The sequence below is a fragment of the Mustelus asterias genome, chromosome 6 (assembly GCF_964213995.1).
Source record: "Mustelus asterias chromosome 6, sMusAst1.hap1.1, whole genome shotgun sequence".
In the NCBI taxonomy this organism is placed as follows: Eukaryota; Metazoa; Chordata; class Chondrichthyes; order Carcharhiniformes; family Triakidae; genus Mustelus; species Mustelus asterias.
Window position 1 is genome coordinate 140,695,165 of NC_135806.1, and position 23,487 is coordinate 140,718,651.

The following is a 23,487-nucleotide window of genomic DNA, read 5'->3' on the forward strand; positions in this document are numbered from 1 at the left end:
GCGAAAGTCTGGGCCACTGGAAACAGATCCGCGAGGAGTCTGCTACATGTCCGGGCGCTACTAAGTCTGGAGCCTCTGTGAGTGCTTCGGGCACTACAAGCAGGAGACCTCTGGTAGCGCGAAAGAACGGCTACACGCCGGGGGAACTCCTACCTGCGGTCAATCCCACGCTTGTCCGCACCCAGGTCAGGGTGATTCCCGGGGAGATAGGGAAACGGCGAGCCTCTGTGGATTGATTTAGCGGTAGGATTTGGTCAGGAAAGAGTGGCCCCCGGCCCCTGTAGTCGTGGTCAGAGCCCCCCCTGTCTCTGTGAGCGGTGATCTCCCCGTTACATGCAGGACGGGCTCTGCGTGTTACTGCTGAAGGTTTAAAGGTACTGACAGTGGAAACACCAAACCAGGAACCCCAGGGATACCTACACAAGTATCTGTGGGAAGCACCAAACCAGGATTAGTACACCACTGATCTTAGATAAGAGATTCGACATGGATAGCATTGAGACCATTTTTGAATGGGGGCCGGAAGGGTCCCTCACCCGCTATCTAGCAGATAAAAACAAGAACCTAATTAAAAGCATGATTAAAACAGGGGGGAGTCCCCCGGTAACCACCGATCCCCCAAACGCCAAAGCAGCACCTCTTAAGATCGAATGTATCCCAGGGGGACAAGGGAGAGACGGGCGAGGAAGGCAGGCCCAAATTAAAATGACTTATGTGTCACTCTCGCCAGGGGACACTATGAAATTACTAGAAAAGCTCCCAACCCTGCAGCCCAGGCACAGTAACGTAATTTTTTGGCAAAAGATGAAAGGGATGCAACTGTGCCACAACTTACACAACCGAGATATAGCAGGGTTAGTAAGAGCCAAGATGCCCGAGAATCACTGGGCCCGGCTCCGGGCAGAACACCAGAATGGGACTTGGTGTGCAGACCTAGACGGGAGCCGCCGGGAGCAGGAACAGGCTCTGACAGGCTTTAAAAACGATATCATCCTGACCATGGGGGAGGTCCCCGTGAGTTGGAGTGTAATAGTAGGAGTAACGCAGAAAAAGGAGGAAGGGGCTCAGGAATACGGGCGACGAAAATTCGATGCCTTTGTAGCCCACGGAGGAATGCCAGATGCAGATAGACAGAACCCGGCATTCCTCCGGTTATATAGGGATGGGCTGAGCCCAGCACACCAAGCTATCCTAAAGACAGGATTGGTAAACTTTAACACCTTCAATGAATTAGAAAACTGGGCTGTCACTGTAGACAACCAGCAAAGGAAAACACAGGGCGCCAGAGTAGGGATATCAGCGGTAGGAACTGAAGGAGGAAATTGCTACAGGTGCGGGGAATTAGGCCATTTCAAAAGGGAATGCCGAGCTATGATCCCGCACCCTCCTAATACAGGTAATAAGTGCGGCAGAATCGGACACACCGAATCTACCTGCAAAGACAGAAGGATCCCAAGGAGAGAGAGAGCGCCCCCGAAGAGACTGGAAGAAGGAGGGACTAGTGGGACTCTTATGTCAAGCACTACCCCGGGTCTGGGCTACAGGCAAGCAAGACTGCAGTCTCGTCACAATCCTTCCTTTACAAATACAAGGACCAGCCCATGCCCCTCATAAACAATATCCCATAAAACCCGAGGCGTTACAGGCAACCGAAACAATCGTCCAGGCTTTGGTTAAACGGGGCATCCTGAGACCCACCGTGTCCCACACAAATTCCCCGATGTGGCCCGTCCGTAAGCCAGACGGGAACTACCGACTAACCATCGACTATACCGCCCTGAATAAGGTCACCCCAAAGGAACACCCTATCGTTGCGAGCCCGGCCACTATATTTAACGGACTGCGACCTGAATATTGTATCTTCTCCGTGCTAGACATAGCAAACGGATTCTGGTCAATTCCACTCCACCCAGACTCCCAGGAGAAGTTTGCCTTCACCTGTGGAGGTAGACAGTACACCTGGACCCGTCTCCCCCAGGGATCCCACAATAGCCCCAACATATTCCACTGGGTTATGAGCAAAGCCCTCGAAAATTGTAACTTATCCCCCTATGAGAGCGCTTTTCTCCAATATGTGGATGACATCTTGATCGCCTCCACTAACCCGACGGGGCATTTGGGAGCCCTGTCAGTAATCCTGCGGGGCTTACAAACAGCAGGATTTAAGGTTAACCCAACCAAAGCACAACTCGCAAAACCAGAGGTCCGATATCTGGGGCATTACATAAGTCAGAGAAAGAAAACCCTTCCCACGGACCGAAAAACAGCAATTGCCAACATGACCCGTCCGAACACAGTTAGGGGGGTGCGTAGGGTAATGGGACTCTTTAATTACTGTCGGAATTTCATCGATCAGTTTGCATCCATAGCAGAACCTATCCAGCGATTGGTAAAAGGGGGGAGACCTCTGCTCAAGTGGCCGAGCTTATAGCATTAACAAAGGCCCTTAGCGCAGGAAGGGACAAAAGGGTAAACATATACACGGACAGTCAATATGCGTTCGGGGTGGTTCACGACTATATGATAGCATGGAATAGGCGCGGATTCATTACCGCAGCGGGGGGACACACTTCACAGGCAAGGTAATGAAACACGCATGTAAAACCTTAGGGATCCGACAGCGGTTCCATATACCATACCACCCCCAGAGTGCTGGTTTGGTAGAGAGAATGAATCGCACCCTCAAGAACACGATAGCAAAAACTATCGCAGAAACAGGTCAGGGGTGGGTAGATGTCCTTCCCTGTATCCTGATGCGCCTACGGGCCACCCCAGGTCGAACCATAGGGCTCACCCCGTTCGAACTAATGACCGGGAGAGCAATGCGACTCCCCGAAAACATCGCCGTGGGAGGGGAAGAAATGACACCCCTCCGGGACAAGCTCAAACGATATGTGCAACACTTAGATTCACAACTCCGAGACCTGCACCACACAGCCAGGGACCAGCAAGCCATTAGAGACCAGGCTAAAAAGGAAAATGTCAGTCATACCCCCACCCTCCCTCGAGTAGGGGATAGGGTTTTGATTCGGATTGCCCCAGACCGACCCGGGTTTGCACCGAAATGGATGGGACCCCACGAGGTTATCCTTACCAGCGATACATGTGCGTCTGTCGATGTGAAAGGAAAAGGCCGATGGAAACATTGGTCGCAATTAAAATCCTATCACCACGGGGAAAGAGGACAGAGCAGACTGACTGAAAGGACAGAGGATGCTCCGTCCACTCCACGTATTGGCCCTTAACCATCTTTGTCCTTACAGCGGAAATCGAAATAACAACCTTTATTTTCCAACACTAAAGGAACTATATGCCAACCGAGGCATGAATGTATATATGTAGATAGAAATAAGAATAAGATAAGTAAGACAAGTTCATCACCTAATATGAACCTAACGACTGGCGGCCACCAGGTTTTATATATCCTCCCCCAACCCCTCTCCAGAACCATGTGGACCACTTGGAGGATGATCCTCGCGGCGACCTTCCTGACGAGTGTGGCACCCGAAGAACACCCCATCTACCCGCGATTCCACGGGGTAGCCTTCAACACATCCGAGGCACTCTGTGTGCCAGCTGGACCGGACCCTATGAACAGTAGAACTTATCTTAACGCATGGCTACAAGTTTACCCGGGTATCAACGAGATCTGCTTCACTTGCACTTTAGAAGGACTCCGAACATGCATTCAACAGCGGGACCTCCAGAACAGAGACCAGTGCGTTTTTGGGACTCTCTGCGCCCTCCCCGACAACCCACAAGAGGCCCGACCACAGGACACTTTGAATTCAAACATGGACATTTGCGGCTATTACGGACTTGTTGAGGCTCCCGCAGTCTCATTGTATGTATGTTTTGCACCGCTTCCAACGCGGGCCCCCACGAACACAAGGCCCGAAATCTTACCCTGTCCCTTGCAAAGCAGGGGACCGGAGGGAGGACTGGTATTGTGGAACGAGGGGGAAATTGTGTACGACAACGTAAAACATGAGGTGGTACCTGTCCTGATCGACATTTCAGGAATCCAGGTACCCAGGCATTGCTCAGAACGGGTACAGAACTTGTATCAGATGTTAGAGAGAGAGACCATAAAACGGGCCATTGACGCAATGGGGGCCACACACTACAGGGGAAACATAAACACCAACACATACCGAAGCAAACGGGGTATTATCAATGATATGCTCACAGGGCTGAATACAGGAGACACAATGATTAACTCCATTGACATCCAGGGCCTCAACAGTAAAATTGAACAGCTGAAAGGGGTAATGAAAAACATATTACAGCGGTCATTAGACCAGCAGGTGGAACAAGCATTCTTAGGGGAAGCGGGCGCCCATATCCAACTAGATGGGATTGCAGTGTTAGAAGCACATGCCCGAACTATCAATCGCCTCATAGACAGGGAAAGGGAAGACACTGCCCGGGTACAACAGGGACAGTTATGCCATGCATATGGTCAGTGGATGGTGGCACAAATACGACACAATTTGGACCAGGTACACAGGGGGGAAGTGCCCGATTGGATCGACAGCGCCCAACTAGCGCAACTCGCAGATCAGAAGGGGGTGCTGGATGACCGGACCCTGAAGGGGATGACACGAGTATATCCAGTAATCCCCGACTGCGAGGTTAGTGAGGGCACCGGGATAGGAATGGTTCTGCTAATTCCAACGGTCACACAGGACGCTGGACCATTCCCCATCTTCCGAATTGAAAATATTGGTGTTGTTAGGGGCAATGCTTCCCTCCGCTACCACATAACCGAAAACATGGCCATCTCCAAACATGGCATAATGTCCAGTGTTTCTCTCGCAGGGTGCAAGCAGAGGGGAGAGGTCACCATCTGTCCTCACCCACTGAGACAAGGAGAGGCAGCAGAATGTGGGTTTAACCGAACACAGGACTGCACCTTAGAGATTATACCCGTAGACCCACATTTCGCCCGGGCAGGATACGGGGGGCGGGGCAGATACTGTGTAGCTACCACACGTACATCATTCACATATAACGGATTAACATGCCCAATCCCCGACCCTAACTTCTGTTTTACCCCTCGCAAGCCAGTCACTATAGGTCAAGCTCACATCACCAATATCCGAAATAGGCAGACCATAGCCTTTAATGCCACAGACCCCCTAAAAGACAACCTAAGAGACTACCAAGAACCCGAGCAAGCCCCCATCCCACACCTGACCGAAGTCCTAAGGGAGCTCCGACTTAAAGTAGGACACTCCGTCCGATTATACCACCGGTTACAGTCACACATCAAAACCTTGGAACAAGATACCGAGACGGCGTTACGAAGTCAAACATGGGTACAGAAGGTGTGGGACTGGGGTCTAAATGTAAACATCCACCCCTGGGTCCGAATTACATCACACACACTGGTGGTCATCCAACTCATCTTAGCCCTTTCCTGGGGATTGGCTACATGTTACACCTACCGCCAGCGGAAGAGAATGAAAGCACATAAGAACTTAGTTAGAACAATTGGTATGATGGGGCAGGTAACCAAGCGGGATGATTACTCCCGCCTACACATGATTTGACAAACTCCGGGACTTCCCTAAACTGTACGACTGCAGCGTACGGAGGCAGGAAGCACCGGACACAAAATATAATAAAGGGGAGAAAGATCGGTTAGAAAAGTGAAAAGGAAATAAACAACAAAAATTCACTTTTGACCGACAGGGGGGACTGTAGGCGGGCATAAATTTTGTGGGTATTAGGATTAGAATATTTCTTAAACTATAACTCGATAAATGAAGCAAAACAGGACAGCATTCAGCCAGAAAGGTGTGAGTAAGGCAAGCAGACATCTTTTAAACACAGAAACCAGGTTGACAAAGACTCAGGAACTCGCATCAATATGCTATTCAGAAAATACCATGAGACCTGGAAAACTTCCTGACATCCCATCAAACACCCATTGTCCAAAGGAATTCAGAGACATAAAGCAATTATCACACTCTTAAACCAAACTTTACATATTAAAACTCTAGACCAGAAAACCCATTAACGGGATAACTATAAAAGAAAACCATTTACACATCAAACTCCACACCCACAAACCTATTGAAACAGGATGATTATATCAGGAAACCACTCACAAACCATTTACATATCAAAACAGATCGTTACTATAACTGTACTCCGTTTTGGCAGGCAAGCAGAGTACTTTTCGGGACTGTCTTGTCTGTGTCCTGATTGTACCTCCGTCGACGTAAAACACTATAATAAACTGTGCTGCTATCAATCTTGGCTCTGGGTGCGAGTGGTGTGGTATCTGTTCACTCGCGCTAACAACAACATCCAGTCAGGATTCTTATTCCTGACCTCTATCACCGTCTCTTACTGGAAAGAGTGAGAACATTCAATAAGTTCATATCTAATGAACATGGTCTATTGACTTTCCTAGCATCTAATTTTACGATTGTGTCAAACTCTTCTTTCCAAATTTGTGCGATGAAGGTGAAGAATGTCAATACTATCAAAAGTATAATTTACATCAGGCAATACAGTTTAGATGCAGAATGAAGGTCCTTCTGCACTGCATACTGCATGAGTTATCTGCACAGTAAAGCTCTCTCTACACTGTCTATCAAACACTCACGGAGAAGGTACAACTCAGGATCAGGTACAGAGTAAAGCTCCCTCCAAATCATCCCATTAAACATACCGAGTAAAGCTCCTACACTGTCCCATCAAAAGACACCCAGGACAGATGTACCATGAGGTCAGATGCAAAGTAAAACTCTCTCTTCAAGGCCCACCTAACACTCCCAGGACAGGTACAGCACGGGGTTAGATACAGAGTAAAGCTCCCTCAACACTGTCCCCATCAAACACTCCCAGGACAGATACAGCACAGGGTTAGATACAGAGTAAAGCTGCCTCTACACTGCACCCATCAAACACTCCCAGGACAGGTACAGCACAGGGTTAGATACAGAGTAAAACTCCCTCAACACTGTCCCCATTAAACACTGTAAGAAGTCTAACAACACCAGTTTAAAGTCCAACAGGTTTATTTGGTTGCAAAAGCCACGAGCTTTCGGAACAGGCTGTCCCTTCATCAGGTGGGTGGGAGTTCTGATTACAAACAAGGCACAAAGACACAAACTCAATTTACATGAATAATGATTGGAATGTGAGCCTTTACAGCTAATCAAGTCTTAAAGGTACAGACAATGTGAGTGGAGGGAGCATTAAGCACAGATTAAAGAGATGTGTATTGTCTCCAGACAGGACAGCTCGTGAGATTTTGCACATCCAGGCAGGTTGTGGGGGTTACAGATAGTGTGACATGAACCCAATATCCCGGTTGAGGCCGTCCTCATGTGTGTGGAACCTGGCTATCAGTTTCTGCTCAGCAACTCTGCACTGTCGTGTGTCGTGAAGGCCGCCTTGGAGAACGCTTACCTGAAGATCAGAGGCTGAATGCCCGTGACTGCTGAAGTGTTCCCCAACAGGAAGAGAACAGTCCTGCCTGGTGATTGTCAAGCGGTGTTCATTCATCCATTGTCGTAGCGTCTGCATAGTTTCCCCAATGTACCATGCCTCGGGACATCCTTTCCTGCAGCGTATCAGGTAGACAACGTTGGCTGAGTTGCAAGAGTATGTACCGTGTACCTGGTGGATGGTGTTCTCACGTGAGATGATGGCATCCGTGTCGATGATCCAGCACGTCTTGCAGAGGTTGCTATGGCAGGGTTGTGTGGTGTCGTGGTCACTGTTCTCCTGAAGGCTGGGTAGTTTGCTGCGGACAATGGTCTGTTTGAGGTTGTGCGGTTGTTTGAAAGCAAGAAGTGGGGGTGTGGGGATGGCCTTGGTGAGATGTTCGTCTTCATCAATAACATGTTGAAGACTCCGGAGGAGATGTCGTAGCTTCTCTGCTCCGGTCCGCTCCTAAGAACAGGATATGGAGCTTGACTCATCAATCGACAGTTCCGACGTGCCACAGTGAAAAACCGCACCGACCTCCTCAGAAGACAAACACGGGACACGGTGGACAGAGTACCCTTCGTCGTCCAGTACTTCCCCGGTGCGGAGAAGCTACGACATCTTCTCCGGAGCCTTCAACATGTCATTGATGAAGACGAACAGATAAAGCTTGGCACTTTCAGATAAAGCTCGGCACAACATTGTGGGCCGAAGGGCCTGTTCTGTGCTGTACTGTTCTATGTAATGTTCTATGAACATCTCGCCAAGGCAAAATCTCACTAACTGTCCTGGCTGGAGACAATACAAATCTCTTTAACCTGTGCTTAACCCTCTCTCCACTCACATTGTCTGTACCTTTAAGATTTGATTACCTGTAAAGACTCGCATTCCAACCATTATTTTGTAAATTGAGTTTGTGTCTTTATACGCCCTGTTTGTGAACAGAGCTCCCACTTACCTGATGAAGGAGCAGCGCTCCGAAAGCTAGTGGCTTGTGCTACCAAATAAACCTGTTGGACTTTAACCTGGTGTTGTGAGACTTCTTACCCCATTAAACACTCTCAGGACAGGTACAGCACGGGGTTAGATACAGAGTTAAGCTCCCTTTACACTGCGTGTGGCCTGGACTGAGTAAAAGCTGGAAGTTTGGTGACTGATGGAATTTTAAGGGTTAACTTCTTTCTAAAATCCTGGTCTCGTTTGCAATTAGCATTTAACTAAAAGATGCTGTTTAAGTTAAGTTGAAGTTACCCCCAGTCTTAAGCAGGGATAGAGAATTCTCTGCTGGTTAATTAGTTAAATGAAGTGGTGAGCTTATTCTGGTTTCTGTTGCTGTGGCAGAGCTGACTGCTCTGAGACTTAAGTGGAGTAAATACAGGAATCTGAGGGCAATTCGCAGGAAGCGTGACTTGCACAGAGTGAGAAACTGGGAGTTTGATGAGTGAGGGAGTTCAGGGGAAGGAGATGCTTCTTTTACTATCTTGTTCTGGAGGAATACAGAGAGAGTAGGAAAGATCTCAAACGGGGAGTTAGAAGGGCAAAAAGAGGGCACGAGATGTTCTTGGCAGGCAGGATTAAGGAGAATCCTAAGGCATTCTATTCATACGTTAGGAACAAAAGAGTTGTCAGGGAGAAAATCGGACCTCTCAGGGACAAAGGAGGGGAATTATGCTTAGAACCCAAGGGAATAGGGGAGATCCTAAATGAATACTTTGCATCGGTATTCACGAAGGAGAAGGGCGTGTTAACCGGGAGTGTCTCGGAGGGAGGTGTTGACCCGTTAGAGAAAATCTCCATTACGAGAGAGGAAGTGTTAGGTTTTTTAGGGAACATTAAAACTGACAAAGCCCCAGGGCCTGATGGCATCTATCCTCGACTGCTCAGGGAGACGAGAGAGGAAATTGCTGGGCCTCTGACGGAAATCTTTGTCGCTTCTTTGGACACGGGTGAGGTCCCTGAGGATTGGAGGATAGCGAATGTGGTCCCGTTGTTTAAGAAGGGTAGCAGGGATAACCCAGGAAATTATAGGCCGGTGAGCTTGACGTCCGTGGTAGGGAAGTTGTTGGAGAGGATTCTTAGAGACAGGATGTATGTGCATTTAGAACGGAACAATCTCATTAGTGACAGACAGCATGGTTTTGTAAGAGGGAGGTCGTGCCTTACAAATTTGGTGGAGTTTTTTGAGGAAGTGACAAAAACGGTTGATGAAGGAAGGGCCGTGGATGTCGTCTATATGGATTTCAGTAAGGCATTTGACAAAGTCCCACATGGCAGGTTGGTTAAGAAGGTTAAGGCTCATGGGATACAAGGAGAAGTGGCTCGATGGGTGGAGAACTGGCTTGGCCATAGGAGACAGAGGGTAGTGGTCGAAGGGTCTTTTTCCGGCTGGAGGTCTGCGACCAGTGGTGTTCCGCAGGGCTCTGTACTGGGACCTCTGCTATTTGTGATATATATAAATGATTTGGAAGAAGGTGTAACTGGTGTAATCAGCAAGTTTGCGGATGACACGAAGATGGCTGGAATTGCGGATAGCGAAGAGCATTGTCGGGCAATACAGCAGGATATAGATAGGCTGGAAAATTGGGCGGAGAGGTGGCAGATGGAATTTAATCCGGATAAATGCGAAGTGATGCATTTTGGAAGAAATAATGTAGGGAGGAGTTATGCAATAAATGGCAGAGTCATCAGGAGTATAGAAACACAGAGGGACCTAGGTGTGCAAGTCCACAAATCCTTGAAGGTGGCAACACAGGTGGAGAAGGTGGTGAAGAAGGCATATGGTATGCTTGCCTTTATAGGACGGGGTATAGAGTATAAAAGCTGGAGTCTGATGATGCAGCTGTATAGAACGCTGGTTAGGCCACATTTGGAGTACTGCGTCCAGTTCTGGTCGCCGCACTACCAGAAGGACGTGGAGGCATTGGAGAGAGTGCAGAGAAGGTTTACCAGGATGTTGCCTGGTATGGAGGGTCTTAGCTATGAGGAGAGATTGGGTAGACTGGGGTTGTTCTCCTTGGAAAGACGGAGAATGAGGGGAGATCTAATAGAAGTATACAAGATTATGAAGGGTATAGATAGGGTGAACAGTGGGAAGCTTTTTCCCAGGTCGGAGGTGACGATCACGAGGGGTCACGGGCTCAAGCTGAGAGGGGCGAAGTATAACTCAGACATCAGAGGGACGTTTTTTACACAGAGGGTGGTGGGGGCCTGGAATGCGCTGCCAAGTAGGGTGGTGGAGGCAGGCACGCTGACATCGTTTAAGACTTACCTGGATAGTCACATGAGCAGCCTGGGAATGGAGGGATACAAACGATTGGTCTAGTTGGACCAAGGAGCGGCACAGGCTTGGAGGGCCGAAGGGCCTGTTTCCTGTGCTGTACTGTTCTTTGTTCTTTGTTCTTTGTTCAGCTTCCAGTATTCAATTCTTACTTTGATACAGGTGAGTATTGACCTGATTATGTACAGGTGAGTATTGATCCTGACTATATGCAGGTGAGTATTGATCCTGACTATATACAGGTGAGTGTTGATCCCCTGACTATATACAGGTGATGATGTGGAGATGCCGGCGTTGGACTGGGGTAAGCACAGTCAGAAGTCTCACAACACCAGGTTAAAGTCCAACAGGTTTATTTGGTAGCAAATACCATAAGCTTTCGGAGCGTGCTGCTCCTTCGTCAGATGGAGTGGTTATCTGTTCTCCAACAGGGCACAGACACAGAAATCAAGTTACAGAATACTAATTAGAATGCAAATCTCTACAGCCAGCCAGGTCTTAAAAGGTACAGATAATGTGGTTGGAGGGAACATTAAACACAGGTTAAAGAGATGTGTATTGTCTCCAGACAGAACAGCTGGTGAGATTATGCAAGACCAGGGGCAAGCTGTGGGGGTTACTGATAATGTGACATAAATCCAACATCCCGGTTTAGGCTGTCCTCATGTGTGCGGAACTTGGCTATCAGTTTTTGCTCAGCGACTCTGCGCTGTCGTGTGTCGTGAAGGCCGCCTTGGAGAACGCTTACCTGAAGATCCAAGGCTGAATGCCCGTGACTGCTGAAGTGCTCCCCAACAGGAAGAGAACAGTCTTGCCTGGTGATTGTCAAGCGGTGTTCATTCATCCGTTGTCGTAGCGTCTGCATGGTTTCCCCAATGTACCATGCCTCGGGACATCCTTTCCTGCAGCGTATCAGGTAGACAACGTTGGCCGAGTTGCAAGAGTAGGTACCGTGTACCTGGTAGATGGTGTTCTCACGTGAGATGGTGGCATCCGTGTCGATGATCCGGCACGTCTTGCAGAGGTTGCTGTGGCAGGGTTGTGTGGTGTCATGGTCACTGTTCTCCTGAAGGCTGGGTAGTTTGCTGCGGACAATGTTCTGTTTGAGGTTGCGTGGTTGTTTGAAGGCAAGAAGTGGGGGTGTGGGGATGGCCTTGGCGAGATGTTCGTCTTCATCAATGACATGTTGAAGGCTCCGGAGGAGATGCCGTAGCTTCTCCACTCCGGGGAAGTACTGGACGACGAAGGGTACTCTGTCCACCGTGTCCCGTGTTTGTCTTCTGAGGAGGTCGGTGCGGTTTTTCGCTGTGGCGCGTCGGAACTGTTGATCAATGAGTCGAGCGCCATATCCTGTTCTTATGAGGGCATCTTTCAGCGTCTGGAGGTGTCTGTTGCGATCCTCCTCATCCGAGCAGATCCTGTGTATTCGGAGGGCTTGTCCGTAGGGGATGGCTTCTTTTACGTGTTTAGGGTGGAAGCTGGAGAAGTGGAGCATCATGAGGTTATCCGTGGGCTTACGGTATAGTGAGGTGCTGAGGCGACCGTCCTTAATGGAGATGCGTGTGTCCAAGAATGCAACCGATTCCGGAGAGTAGCCCATGGTGAGTCTGATGGTGGGATGGAACTTGTTGATGTCATCATATAGTTGTATATACAGGTGAGTGTTGATCCCCTGACTATATACAGGTGAGTGTTGATCCCCTGACTATATACAGGTGAGTGTTGATCCCCTGACTATATACAGGTGAGTGTTGATCCCCTGACTGTATACAGGTGAGCGTTGTGAGCGTATGTCTCAGTAATGTTGATTTATTAGTGTCACATGTATTAACATACAGTGAAAAGTATTGTGTCTTGTGTTCTATACAGGCAAAATATACTGTTCAGAGAGAAGGAAACGAGAGAGTGCAGAATGTAGTGTTATAGTCACAGCTAGGGTGTAGAGAAAAATCAACTTAATGCAAGGTAAATCCATTCAAAATTCTGACAGCAGCAGGGAAGAAGCTGTTCTTGAGTCAGTTGGTACGTGACCTCAGACTGTTGTATCTTTTTCCCGAAGGAAGAAGGTGGAAGAGAGAATGTCCGGGGTGCGTGGGGTCCTTAATTATGCTGGCTGCTTTGCCGAAGCAGTGGGAAATGTAGACAGAGTCAATGGATGGGAGGCTGGTTTGCGTGATGGACTGGGTTACATTCACGACCTTTTGTAATTTCTTGCAGTCTTGGGTAGAGCAGGAGCCATACCAAGCTGTGATACAACCAGAAAGAATGCTTTCTATGGTGCATCTGTAAAAGTTGGTGAGAGACGTAGCTGACATGCCAAATTTCCTTGGTCTTCTGAGAAAGTAGAGGCATTGGTGGGTTTTCTTAACTATAGTGTCGGCATGGGGGGACCAGGACAGGTTGTTGGTGATCTGGACACCTAAAAACTTGAAGCTCTCGACCCTTTCTACTTCGGCCCCATTGATGTAGACAGGGGCGTTCTCCTTTACGCTTCCTAAAGTCGATGACAATCTCCTTCGTTTTGTTGACAAATGGCTCCCAGATCGTAATCTCCAACTTGAATTTGTACCTGCACTTCATTCAAGTTATTCCGTTTTGTGCATTTGGGTACAGAACTCTTATTTCGTCCTTACATGCTAACCTGTCCCTCAGCATTGATGCTTTGTTCGCCTGTTCATTAGTTCTCTCTTCTGGTTTACTCGAAAGTGTTTTGCCATTCCCTGCTGTACCTGCAATAAAATCTCTGCCCGTTTCTTTATTCTCTATCCTGTTACTTTTTTTTTTTGAAACTATATTGACTTCTCCTGAGGCTTCTCCCAATTTAGTAGTTTAACGTCCTTGTGACCACCCTGTATAACCTTTCTGCTCAGACACTGGTCACTGATCGGTTCAAGTGGAGCCCACCCCAACGGTACCGTTCCTTCCTGTCCTAATTCTGGTGCCAGTGCCCCATGAAATGGAACCGCTCCTTCCTGCACCAGTCCTTTAGCCAAGTGTTCACTTTCCTAATTTTCTTTCCTCTATGCCAATTTGCATGTGGCTCAGGTAATAATCCAGATATTATAATCCCTGGGGCAACACGGTGGCACCCGTGGTTAGTACTGCTGCCTCACAGTGCCAGGGACCCGGGTTTGATTCCGGCCTTGGGTAACTGTTTGTGTGGAGTTTGCACATTCTCCCCATGTCTGCATGGGTTTCCACCGTGTACTCTGGCTTTCTCCCACAGTCAAAAGACGTGTAGGTTTGATGGATTAGCCAGGGTACATGTGTGGGATTATGGCGACAAGGTGGGCAAGATGGCCTGGGTGAAATACTCTGTCAGAAAGTTGGTGCAGACACAATGGGTCAAATGACCTCCTCCTGCACTGTCGGTCTCTATGATTGAGGTCTTTATCTTTAATTATGTTCCTAAATCCTGATATTATGCAAACAGGACATTTTGCCTATGTTATTGGTCCCAATATAGAACGCAACAACTAATCCTCCCCCTCCATCTCCAGTATTTTCAAGACAATTTGAGTTGTCCCTCACCAGGGAGGCAACGCACCATGCAGGACTCTCGATCCTGCTATAAAGGATACTATCTGTACCCCTGATTATAGAATTCCCTACCACTAGCACTTTTCCTTTTGCTTCCTCTGCTTGAATGGCCTCCTGTATCACGGTGTAGTGGTCAGTTTGCCTATCCTGCAATCTTAAAAAGATTGACAAAATCTAATGTAGGCCCCTTACAGTCAGAAATGGGAGAATTAATAGCTGGGAACAAAGAAATCGCTGAGGAACTAAATTTGTAGTTAGCTTCTGTCTTCACAAAGGAAGACATTTCTGAGAGAAACAAGTTTTATTGAAGAGCTGAAGGAAATCAGTATTAGTACAGACATTATTTCAGGGAAATTGATGGGATTGAAGGTGAATAAATCTCTCTCCAAGGCATCATAATCTTCATCCCAGAGTATTTAAGGAAGTGGCTCTGGAAACAGGAGATCCATTGGTGGTCATTTTCCAAAATTCTTTGGACTCTGAGCTTCGACAAAGGGTCATCTGGACTCGAAACGTCAGCTCTTTTCTCTCCTTGCAGGTGCTGCCAGACCTGCTGAGATTTTCCAGCGTTTTCCCTTTTGGTTTCAGATTCCAGCATCCGCAGTAATTTGCTTTTATTCTTTGGACTCTGAACAGATTGGAGGGTAGCTAATGTAAGCCCACAATTCATAAAGGAAGTTGGAGGTAAAACAGAGAACTATAGAACAGTGAGCCTAACGTCAGTACTGGGGAAGTTGCGAGAGTCGATTATCAAGGATTTTATAACTCAGCATTTGGAAGGCAGTGGTATAATCGGACAAAGTCAGCACGGATTTACAAAGGGAACTCATGCTTACCGAATCTATTGGAAATCTTTGAGGATGTAACTAGTAGACTTGACAAAGGAGAACAAATGGATGTGGTTTATTTAGACTCTCAGAAAGCTTTTGACAAGTCTCACATAGCAGACTACTATGTAAAGTTAAAGCACATGGGATTGCAAGTAATGTCTTGAGATGGATAAAAAGCTGGTTAGCAGATAGGAAGCAAAGAGTTGGCATCAGTGGGTATTTTTCTAATTGGCAGTCAGTGACTAGTGGGGTTCCACCGGGAACTGTACTAGGACCCCAACTGTTCACATTATATATTAATGATTTGGAAGAGGGAACTAAATGTATTATCTCCAAATTTGCAGATGATTCAAAGTTGGGTAGGAGGGTGAGTTGTGAGGAGGATGCAGAGATGCTTAAGTATGATTTGGACAGGCTGAGTGTGTGGGCATCTGCATGGCAGATGCAGTATAATGTGGATAAATGTGAGGTAATCCACTTTGGTAGCAATAATAGGAACGCAGATTATTACTGGAATGGGTGTAAATTGAGAGAGGTGGATACTCAACGAGACCTTGATGTTGTGCATCAGTCGCTGAAAGTGCGCAGGTACAGCAGGCAGTAAAGAAGGCAAATGGTATGTTGGTCTTCATAATGAGAGGATTTGAGTATGGGGATAGGGGTGTTTTGCTGCAATTATATAGGGTGCTGGTTTCTTATCTAAGGAAGGATGTCTTTGCTATGTTTAGCAGGCAGATTCCTGGGATGGCAGGCTGTCATATGAGGAGTGACTAAGTCAGTTAGGATTGTATTAATTGAAATTCAGAAAAGTGAGAGGGGATCTCAGAAACTTAAAATTCTCACAGGGTTAGACAGGGTAAATTCAGAAAGAATGTTCCCGATAGTGGGGGAGTCCAGAACAAGGTGTCAAAGTTTGAGGATAAGGGCTAAACCTTTTAGAACTGAGGTGAGGGGAAATGTCTTCACCCAGAGGATGGTGAATGTGTGGAATTCACTACCACAGAACGTAGCTGAGGCCAAAACGTTGCCTAATTTCCAGAAGAAATTAGATATAACTCTTGGGGCTAAAGGGATTGAGGGACATGGGGGAAGGGGAATCAGAATATTGATTTTGTTGATCAACCATGATCAAAATGAATGGCAGAGCAGGCTCGAAGGGCCGAATGGCCTACTCCTGTTTCTATTTTCTGTTTCTGTGTCTTTTTCCTCATCCACACAGGGAGCAAGTACCTCATACCTGTTGGACAAGGTCAAAAGCAGAGGCTCCTCCAATGCTAAATTCAGGATCCCTCTACCTTTCTCCCTCGTAGTCACATCCTCCTGTCCCTGACCACTGGCCAAATTTTAAGTACTTAATCTGTGGGGTGTGACTGCCTGAAACATAGCGTTATAGCATAGCATAGTGTCTGAAAGGCGTGCTGGTTAGGTGCATTGACCCGAACAGGTGCTGCCAGACTGTGGCGACTAGGGGAATTTCATAGTAACTTCATTACAGTGTTAATGTAAGCCTTACTTGTGATTAATAAATAAATGAAGGTAATTCTCCCCCTCCCTGTGTCCGAAGCTTGGATTCCAGCTCATCAACTCTGAGCCGAAGTTCCTCAAGCTGCAAAAACTTTCTGTCGATGTGGTTACAATGACTCTCAATGGGATCCACCAGCTCCCACATACCGCAGCTCCCACATACCGCAGCTACAACACAGCACCTGCACTGCCATCTCTAACTTAGCGAGGTTTTTTTATATTTAAAATATTATTCTCAGTCCCTTATTTGTAATATGCTTTTCTAAATTTACTGCTATTTAAGAATTTTTGCTTCTCCATGCTGTTTAAAATACACTCCCGCCTCTTTCTCTCTGTGCTATTTAAAATAAACTCTTGCCTTTCTCTCCACATTGTGTAAATTACTGTAACAGTAATTTTTTTATTCATTTGTGGGACATGGGCACCGCTGGCTGGGCCAGCATTTATTGCCCATCGTAGTTGCTCTTGAAACTGCCCTTGCTCAGCCATTTCAGAGGGCAATTGAGAGTCAACCACATTGCTGTGGCTCTGGAGTCACATGTTGGCCAGACCAGATAAGGACGGCAGATTTCCTTCCCTTAAAGACATTAGTGAACAGATGGGTTTTTCTGACAATTGACAATAGTTTCATGGTCATCAGTAGATCCTTAATTCCAGATATTTTTTTCTTATTGAATTCAAATTCCACTATCTCCCGTGGCGGGATTCGAACCCGGATCCCCAGAACATTAACTGAGTTTCTGGATTAATAGTCTAGCAATAATAATACTAGGCCATCGCCTTCCCAAATTTGTCTCGACTTATGTTGATTAGATATAAAGCAGTGTGAGTTTTAGGTCCCACTTCCTTGATACAAATCCTAATTTCTGGTGTAATGTTTTTTTTTCTGATCATTGCACAGCGTACGTTGGTTCCCTTCATGCAAGATCGCCCTGTCAGGTCAACATCATTGTCAGCAGTGTGGCATTCAAGGTGACATCAATCGTTTTTGAAAAAACAAAGCTATCCAAAGTCAGAGTTGATGAAATTTTGGAGTTTTGTTGTCGGTGAGACTTTTAAAGCAGTTGAGTGAGGAAAACGTCAGTAAGTTTTGTGGTCGTGTACCTTCTGCTGCGAAGAAAATGGGAAGAGCTATCAGATTGCAGTGAAATTGGATGTTTTAAAACATCTTGAGACTGGATAATGAACAGGCGATATTGCTAGAGTGTTTGGAAGGAGTAACAGGAATGCAGAGTACTGGGCTAATGGTAAGATACTTGGTAGTGTGGATGAACAGAGGGATCTGGGTGTCCATGTGCATAGATCCCTGAAAGTTGGCACCCAGGTTGATAGGGTTGTTAAGAAGGCGTACGGTGTGTTAGCTTTTATTGGTAGAGGGATTGAGTTTCAGAGCCAGGAGGTCATGCTGCAACTGTACAAAACTCTGGTGCGGCCGCATTTGGAGTATTGCGTACAGTTCTGGTCGCCGCATTATAGGAAAGATGTGGAAGTGTTGGAAAGGGTGCAAAGGAGATTTACCAGGATGTTGCCTGGTATGGTGGGAAAATCGTATGAGGAAAGGCTGAGGGGCTTGAGGTTGTTTTCGTTAGAGAGAAGGTTAAGAGGTGACTTAATAGAGGCATACAAGATGATCAGAGGATTAGATAGGGTGGATAGTGAGAACCTTTTTCCTCGGATGGTGATGGCTAGCACGAGGGGACATAGCTTTAAATTGAGGGGTGAGAGATATAGGACAGATGTTAGAGGTAGGTTCTTTACTCAGAGAGTAGTAAGGGCGTGGAATGCCCTGCCTGCAGCAGTAGTGGACTCGTCAACATTAAGAGCATTCAAATGGTTATTGGATAAACATGGATGATATTGGAATAGTGTAGATTAGAGGGGCTTTAGATTGGTTCCACTGGTCGGCACAACATCGAGGGCCGAAGGGCCTGTACTGCGCTGTAATGTTCTATGTTTGGGCTACCTCCCTCGATGGTGCAAGAGCTAGGTTTTTCCCGAAGACAACATACTCATCATTGAGCCTCTAAATCACTCAAAGCCACCTCCACTGAGACGCTCCAGGATGGTCCTCAAAGCATCCCTGAAGAGATAAACATCTCCTCAACCCATCGAGCTGGAGTGGAAACAAATCACCCCCAAAACTTGAAGGACTGCCTAAGAAGCGAGAGAGAGAGAGAGACTGGTGAGTGTTATGTGAGGTTTTACAGGATATATATTTTATATTTAGTGATTTATTTATTTTGCAAGTTATTTCAGCTTGGAATGCACAGTGCTGCTAGGGTATGATACAGCATTTCAACTTGTACGTTGGACTTTTCTCACTCGCGAAAAAAGAATGGAGCCTGTGGTAATGTGGCCCCTTTTAAGGGGCCAACAACGGATCTGAGTCATAGAAACCCTACAGTGCGGAAGGAGGCCATTCGGCCCATCGAGTCTGCACCGACCACAATCCCACCCAGGCCCTACCCCCACATATTTACCCGCTAATCCCTCTAACCTACGCATCTCAGGACTCTAAGGGGCAATTTTTAACCTGGCCAATCAACCTAACCCGCACATCTTTGGACTCTGGGAGGAAACCGGAGCACCCGGAGGAAACCCTATATATACCCTATAAGTCCTATATTTTAAACCAGGTCCAATTCAATAAGGTGCCACCTATAGAATAGAAATGGAAAGGTCTGATGTTGAGTAATCAAGAAGCCATTTTGTTCACGCATACAAGAGGGACGGTGAAGACAGTAGGGTCAGTTACAGTAACAGTATTCCGACAGAAACCAAGCAGCACAATTACTTGTTCTAGTGATTGAGGGTCACAGACCTTGTCTCATGGGTCAAGCCTGGTTGAAGCAGATAAAATTAGACTAGCTGGGGATATTAACTATTCAGAATGGAGGTTTTCAAGAGTTATTGTGCAGACACTCTCAGGTTTCCCAAAGGGACTGGAATGAATAAAAGGGGCTAAAGCCTAAATTTATTTGAACCCTAAATTCTTTCATGCCCTCCCAGTGCTTTATGCACTCCCATCATAAAGTAAAGGTGGAGTTCGGACGATTGGAAACCTGGGTGTCATAGAATTTGTACAGTTCTCTGAATGGGCTGCATCCATAGTCCCTACTTTTGAAGCCAGATCGCACTGTAAGAATGTGTGGGGATTATAAATTAACTAAACTGAGGACCTTAGTTAGAATAGAGGACCTCTTCCACCAGGGACCCTTAAGTACACCAAGTTAGATCCAGCAGCTGGAGTTGAATGAAGATTCCCAGCAGTTATTTACTATCAACACCCACAAAGAGTTATGACAGATGCGCATGCATCAGAGTTAAAATGGTTCTTGGGAATGGTGAATTATTACAGCAGATTCTTGCAAAGCTTGATTCCGGGGATGGCGGGACTGATGTGTGAGGAGAGATTGACTAGGTTAGGATTGTTTTCGCTGGAGTTCAGATGAATGAGGGGGGGATTTCGTAGACTTATAAAATTCTAACAGGACTCTACAGGGTAGATGCAGGGAAGATGTTCCCGATGATGGGGGAGTCCAGAACCAGGGGTCACAGACTGAGGATTCGGGGTAGATCATTTAGGACGGAGGTGAGGAGACATTTCTTCACCCAAAGAGTGGTGAGCCTGTGGAATTCATTACCACAGGAAGTAGTTGATGCCAAAACATTGAATGTATTGAAGAGGCGGCTGGATATAGCACTTGGGGCGAATGGGACCAAAGGTTATGGGGAGAAAGCAGGATTAGGCTATTGAGTTGGAGATCAGCCATGATCGTGATGAATGGCAGAGCAGATTAAAGGGTCAAATGGCCTCTTCCTGCTCCTATCTTCTATGTTTCACCAGCTTTTTAAGAAGCATCAGTAATGGAAATGGGCAGAAACACAAAAAGAGGTGTTTGGGAAAAATTAAGCAAGCATTTAAGTTGTCAACACTGCTTGTATCTTCTTTCCAACCAAACCATTAGTAGTTACCTGTGACGTATCATCAAATGGAGAGGGAGCAGTCCTGTCCCACAAGATGTCAGGCTGAACAGAGAGGTCAATTGCATTTGCGGCAAGAACCTTAACAGATGCTGAGAAAAAATATTCTTAGATTGACAAAGAGAGTCTGGTGGTAATTTTTGGAAGAAGTTTCATTCATATACATGGGAGACATTTCATCATAATATCAGATCACAAGCTGTTGTTGGGTTTAGTCCGAGAGGATAAACCAGTGCCACATTCAGTCCGTCCCTCACCATCCAGCTTCCAATGGTTTAGCAGAACAAGCTGTTCAAATGTTCATATCATCAATGATAAAGCAAGTTCACAGGCCACTGCCTTTATGCTTGGCAAGTTTCTCGTACCACAGGGGTTATGCCAGCTGAATGAGTAATGGGACACCGTCTTCGAACCTGTTTTGGATCTGGTATTTCCAGATTTGGCAGAAAGAGTGGAGGCTCAATAAGCCTCCCGGAAAAACCCCGACTCAAGAAAAAGGACAGAGTTTTCCAAGTTGATGCTTTAGCTCTGTCCAGGAACTTTGCTGGAGGACAGACATGGGGGTGCTGGAAAAATTGAGGAAAGAACGGGACCTGTCCCCTTACGTCAGTGGTAGGGAAATTATTAGAAAAGATTGTTAGGGACAGGATTTACTCACATTTAGAAACAAATAAGACTTATTAGTGATAGCATGGTTTTGTGAAGGGGAGGTCGTGCCTCACTAACTTGATCGAGATTTTCGAGGAAGTGACGAAGATGATAGATGAGGGAAAGGAAGTAGATGTTGTCTACATGGACTTCAGTAAAGCCTTTGACAAGGTACCTCATGGTGGACTGGTACGAAAGGTGAAGTCACACAGGATCAGAGGAGAGCTGGTAAGATGGATACAGAACTGGCTTGGGCACAGAAGACAAAGGGTAGCAGTCGAGGGAGGCTTTTCTGAATGGAAGGCTGTGACTAGCGGTGTTCCACTGTTCCACAGGGATCAGTTCTGGGATCTTCGTTGTTCATAATGTATATAAATGATTTGAAGGAAAATGTGGCTGGTTTGATTAGTAAGTTCGCAGACGACACAAAAATTGGTGGAGTTGGTGGAAAGCATGGGGAATGGGCATCGTGTGAAAGTAGGATCTGGTTCTGGGCTGTACATTCTACATAACAACAGCTTGAAAATGCACAGCCTTGAACAAGTTCATATTCTTTCCAGTTTTCCATGGTTCAGGTGGAGGTAGAAGGTTGTGTTAAAGACTTAGTGTTCAACCTCTGCAAGGTATCATGGAATCCCAAGAGTGTAGAAGGAGGCCATTCGGCCCATCGAGCCTACACTGACAACAATCCCACCCAGGCCCCATACCCGTAACCTCACATATTCACCCTGCTAATCCCCCTGACACTAAAGGGCAATTTAGCATAGCCAGTCCAGCTAACCCGTATACACCGGGAGAAAATCCACATCGATGCGGGGAGAACGTGCAGACTCCACACAGTTAGCCGAGGCTGGAAATGAACCCGGATCCCAAGCGCTGTGAGGCATCTGTTTGTCAGATACCAACAGTGACAGCAGGAGTACTGAAAATGTCAGGATTGATCTTGAAGAGAACAGTTTGCTACAAGTTTAAAATAAGTGAGCTGAGTAGAGAAATTGTGATGGCGGATGGGAACTGCTGACATGCCAATGAAAAGATCGAGAGATGATAAGAAGCTAGTGGGAGAAATCCAAGTGGAAGAAAAATCCTGAAGACTTTGGAGAGGTTGACTGACCAAGATGGCAAACTCCTGGCCAAGCGTGGACATGGAAGCAGAGAGTTCAGCATCACACAGAGCTCAAAACTGAATGAAGGAGATTCGAAGGAGATAGTCATTTGGGGTTTTCCAACATACCTAAGGGCCATCAGGGATGTTCAGTAAATGCTGGGCTTAAGAAGATGCCCAAATGAATAAATAAAAACAAACGGTTGGAGCGAATAGGGTCAGAGGGTGTTAGTGAAAGCATGACAATGGGTGAGATTGGAAGGAGGGATTGAGTTAGAGAAAGGGCAGAAGGACCAAGAGGAGCATTGGTATTCAGAGTTGATGAAGTTGAAAATCCTTTACCCTGCATTAAAAATGAAATAGTAAGAAGTCTCACAACACCAGGTTAAAGTCCAACAGTCAACAAGTCCAAAGTCAAACCTGTTGGACTTTAACCTGGTGTTGTGAGACTTCTTACTGTGCTTACCCCAGTCCAACGCCGGCATCTCCACATTAAAAATGAAACCCTGGCTTCCTTTCCCGTTTGTTTCTCAGCTGTTTGGTTTCTCTGATTACTCAGTGACACACTGTAAATGAGAAAGTCCTGCTGAAAAGATACTATCTGGTTTGAAAAAGAAAGAATTCAGCACTTTCTGAAGAGGATTTTGAATTATAATGAGCTGCAAATATACAGACTGATGCCACTCTCAATCCTGACCTTCACTCATGGGTAGGGGGAATGAGTTATCCATCTTCTTAAAATGCATTCAGCTGAGCTGGAGGTGGGATGAAACCCTACAGCACAGAAAGAGGCCATCCGGCCCATCGAGTCTGCACCGACCACAATCCCACCCAGGCCCTACCCCCATATCCCTATATATTTACCCACTAATCCCTCTAACCTACGCATCTCAGGACACTAAGGAGCAATTTTAGCATGACCAATCAACCTAACCCGCACATTTTTGGACTGTGGGAGGAAACCGGAGCACCCGGAGGAAACCCACGCAGACACGAGGAGAATGTGCAAACTCCACACAGACAGTGACCCAAGCCGGGAATTGAACCCAGGTCCCTGGAGCTGTGAAGCAGCAATGCTAACTACTGTGCTACCGTGCCGCCCTGATGGAGTGGTGGTGGGATGGGTGGCG

At 46.7% G+C, this 23,487-nt stretch overlaps 2 protein-coding genes across 2 annotated transcripts in view; both read left to right on the top strand.

Annotated features, from left to right (window-relative positions):
- LOC144495188 (zinc finger protein 131-like) overlaps positions 1 to 6,264 on the top strand; it is a 45,032-nt gene extending 38,768 nt beyond the window's left edge. Inside the window, exon 8 of the transcript XR_013498219.1 lies at positions 3,414 to 6,264. The gene's annotated coding sequence lies outside the window, so the exon portion shown is untranslated. The remainder of the gene's footprint in view (positions 1 to 3,413) is intronic.
- The window catches only part of LOC144495190 (uncharacterized), a 984,403-nt gene that overhangs the window by 862,864 nt on the left and 98,052 nt on the right, over positions 1 to 23,487 (top strand). The window lies entirely within an intron of this gene.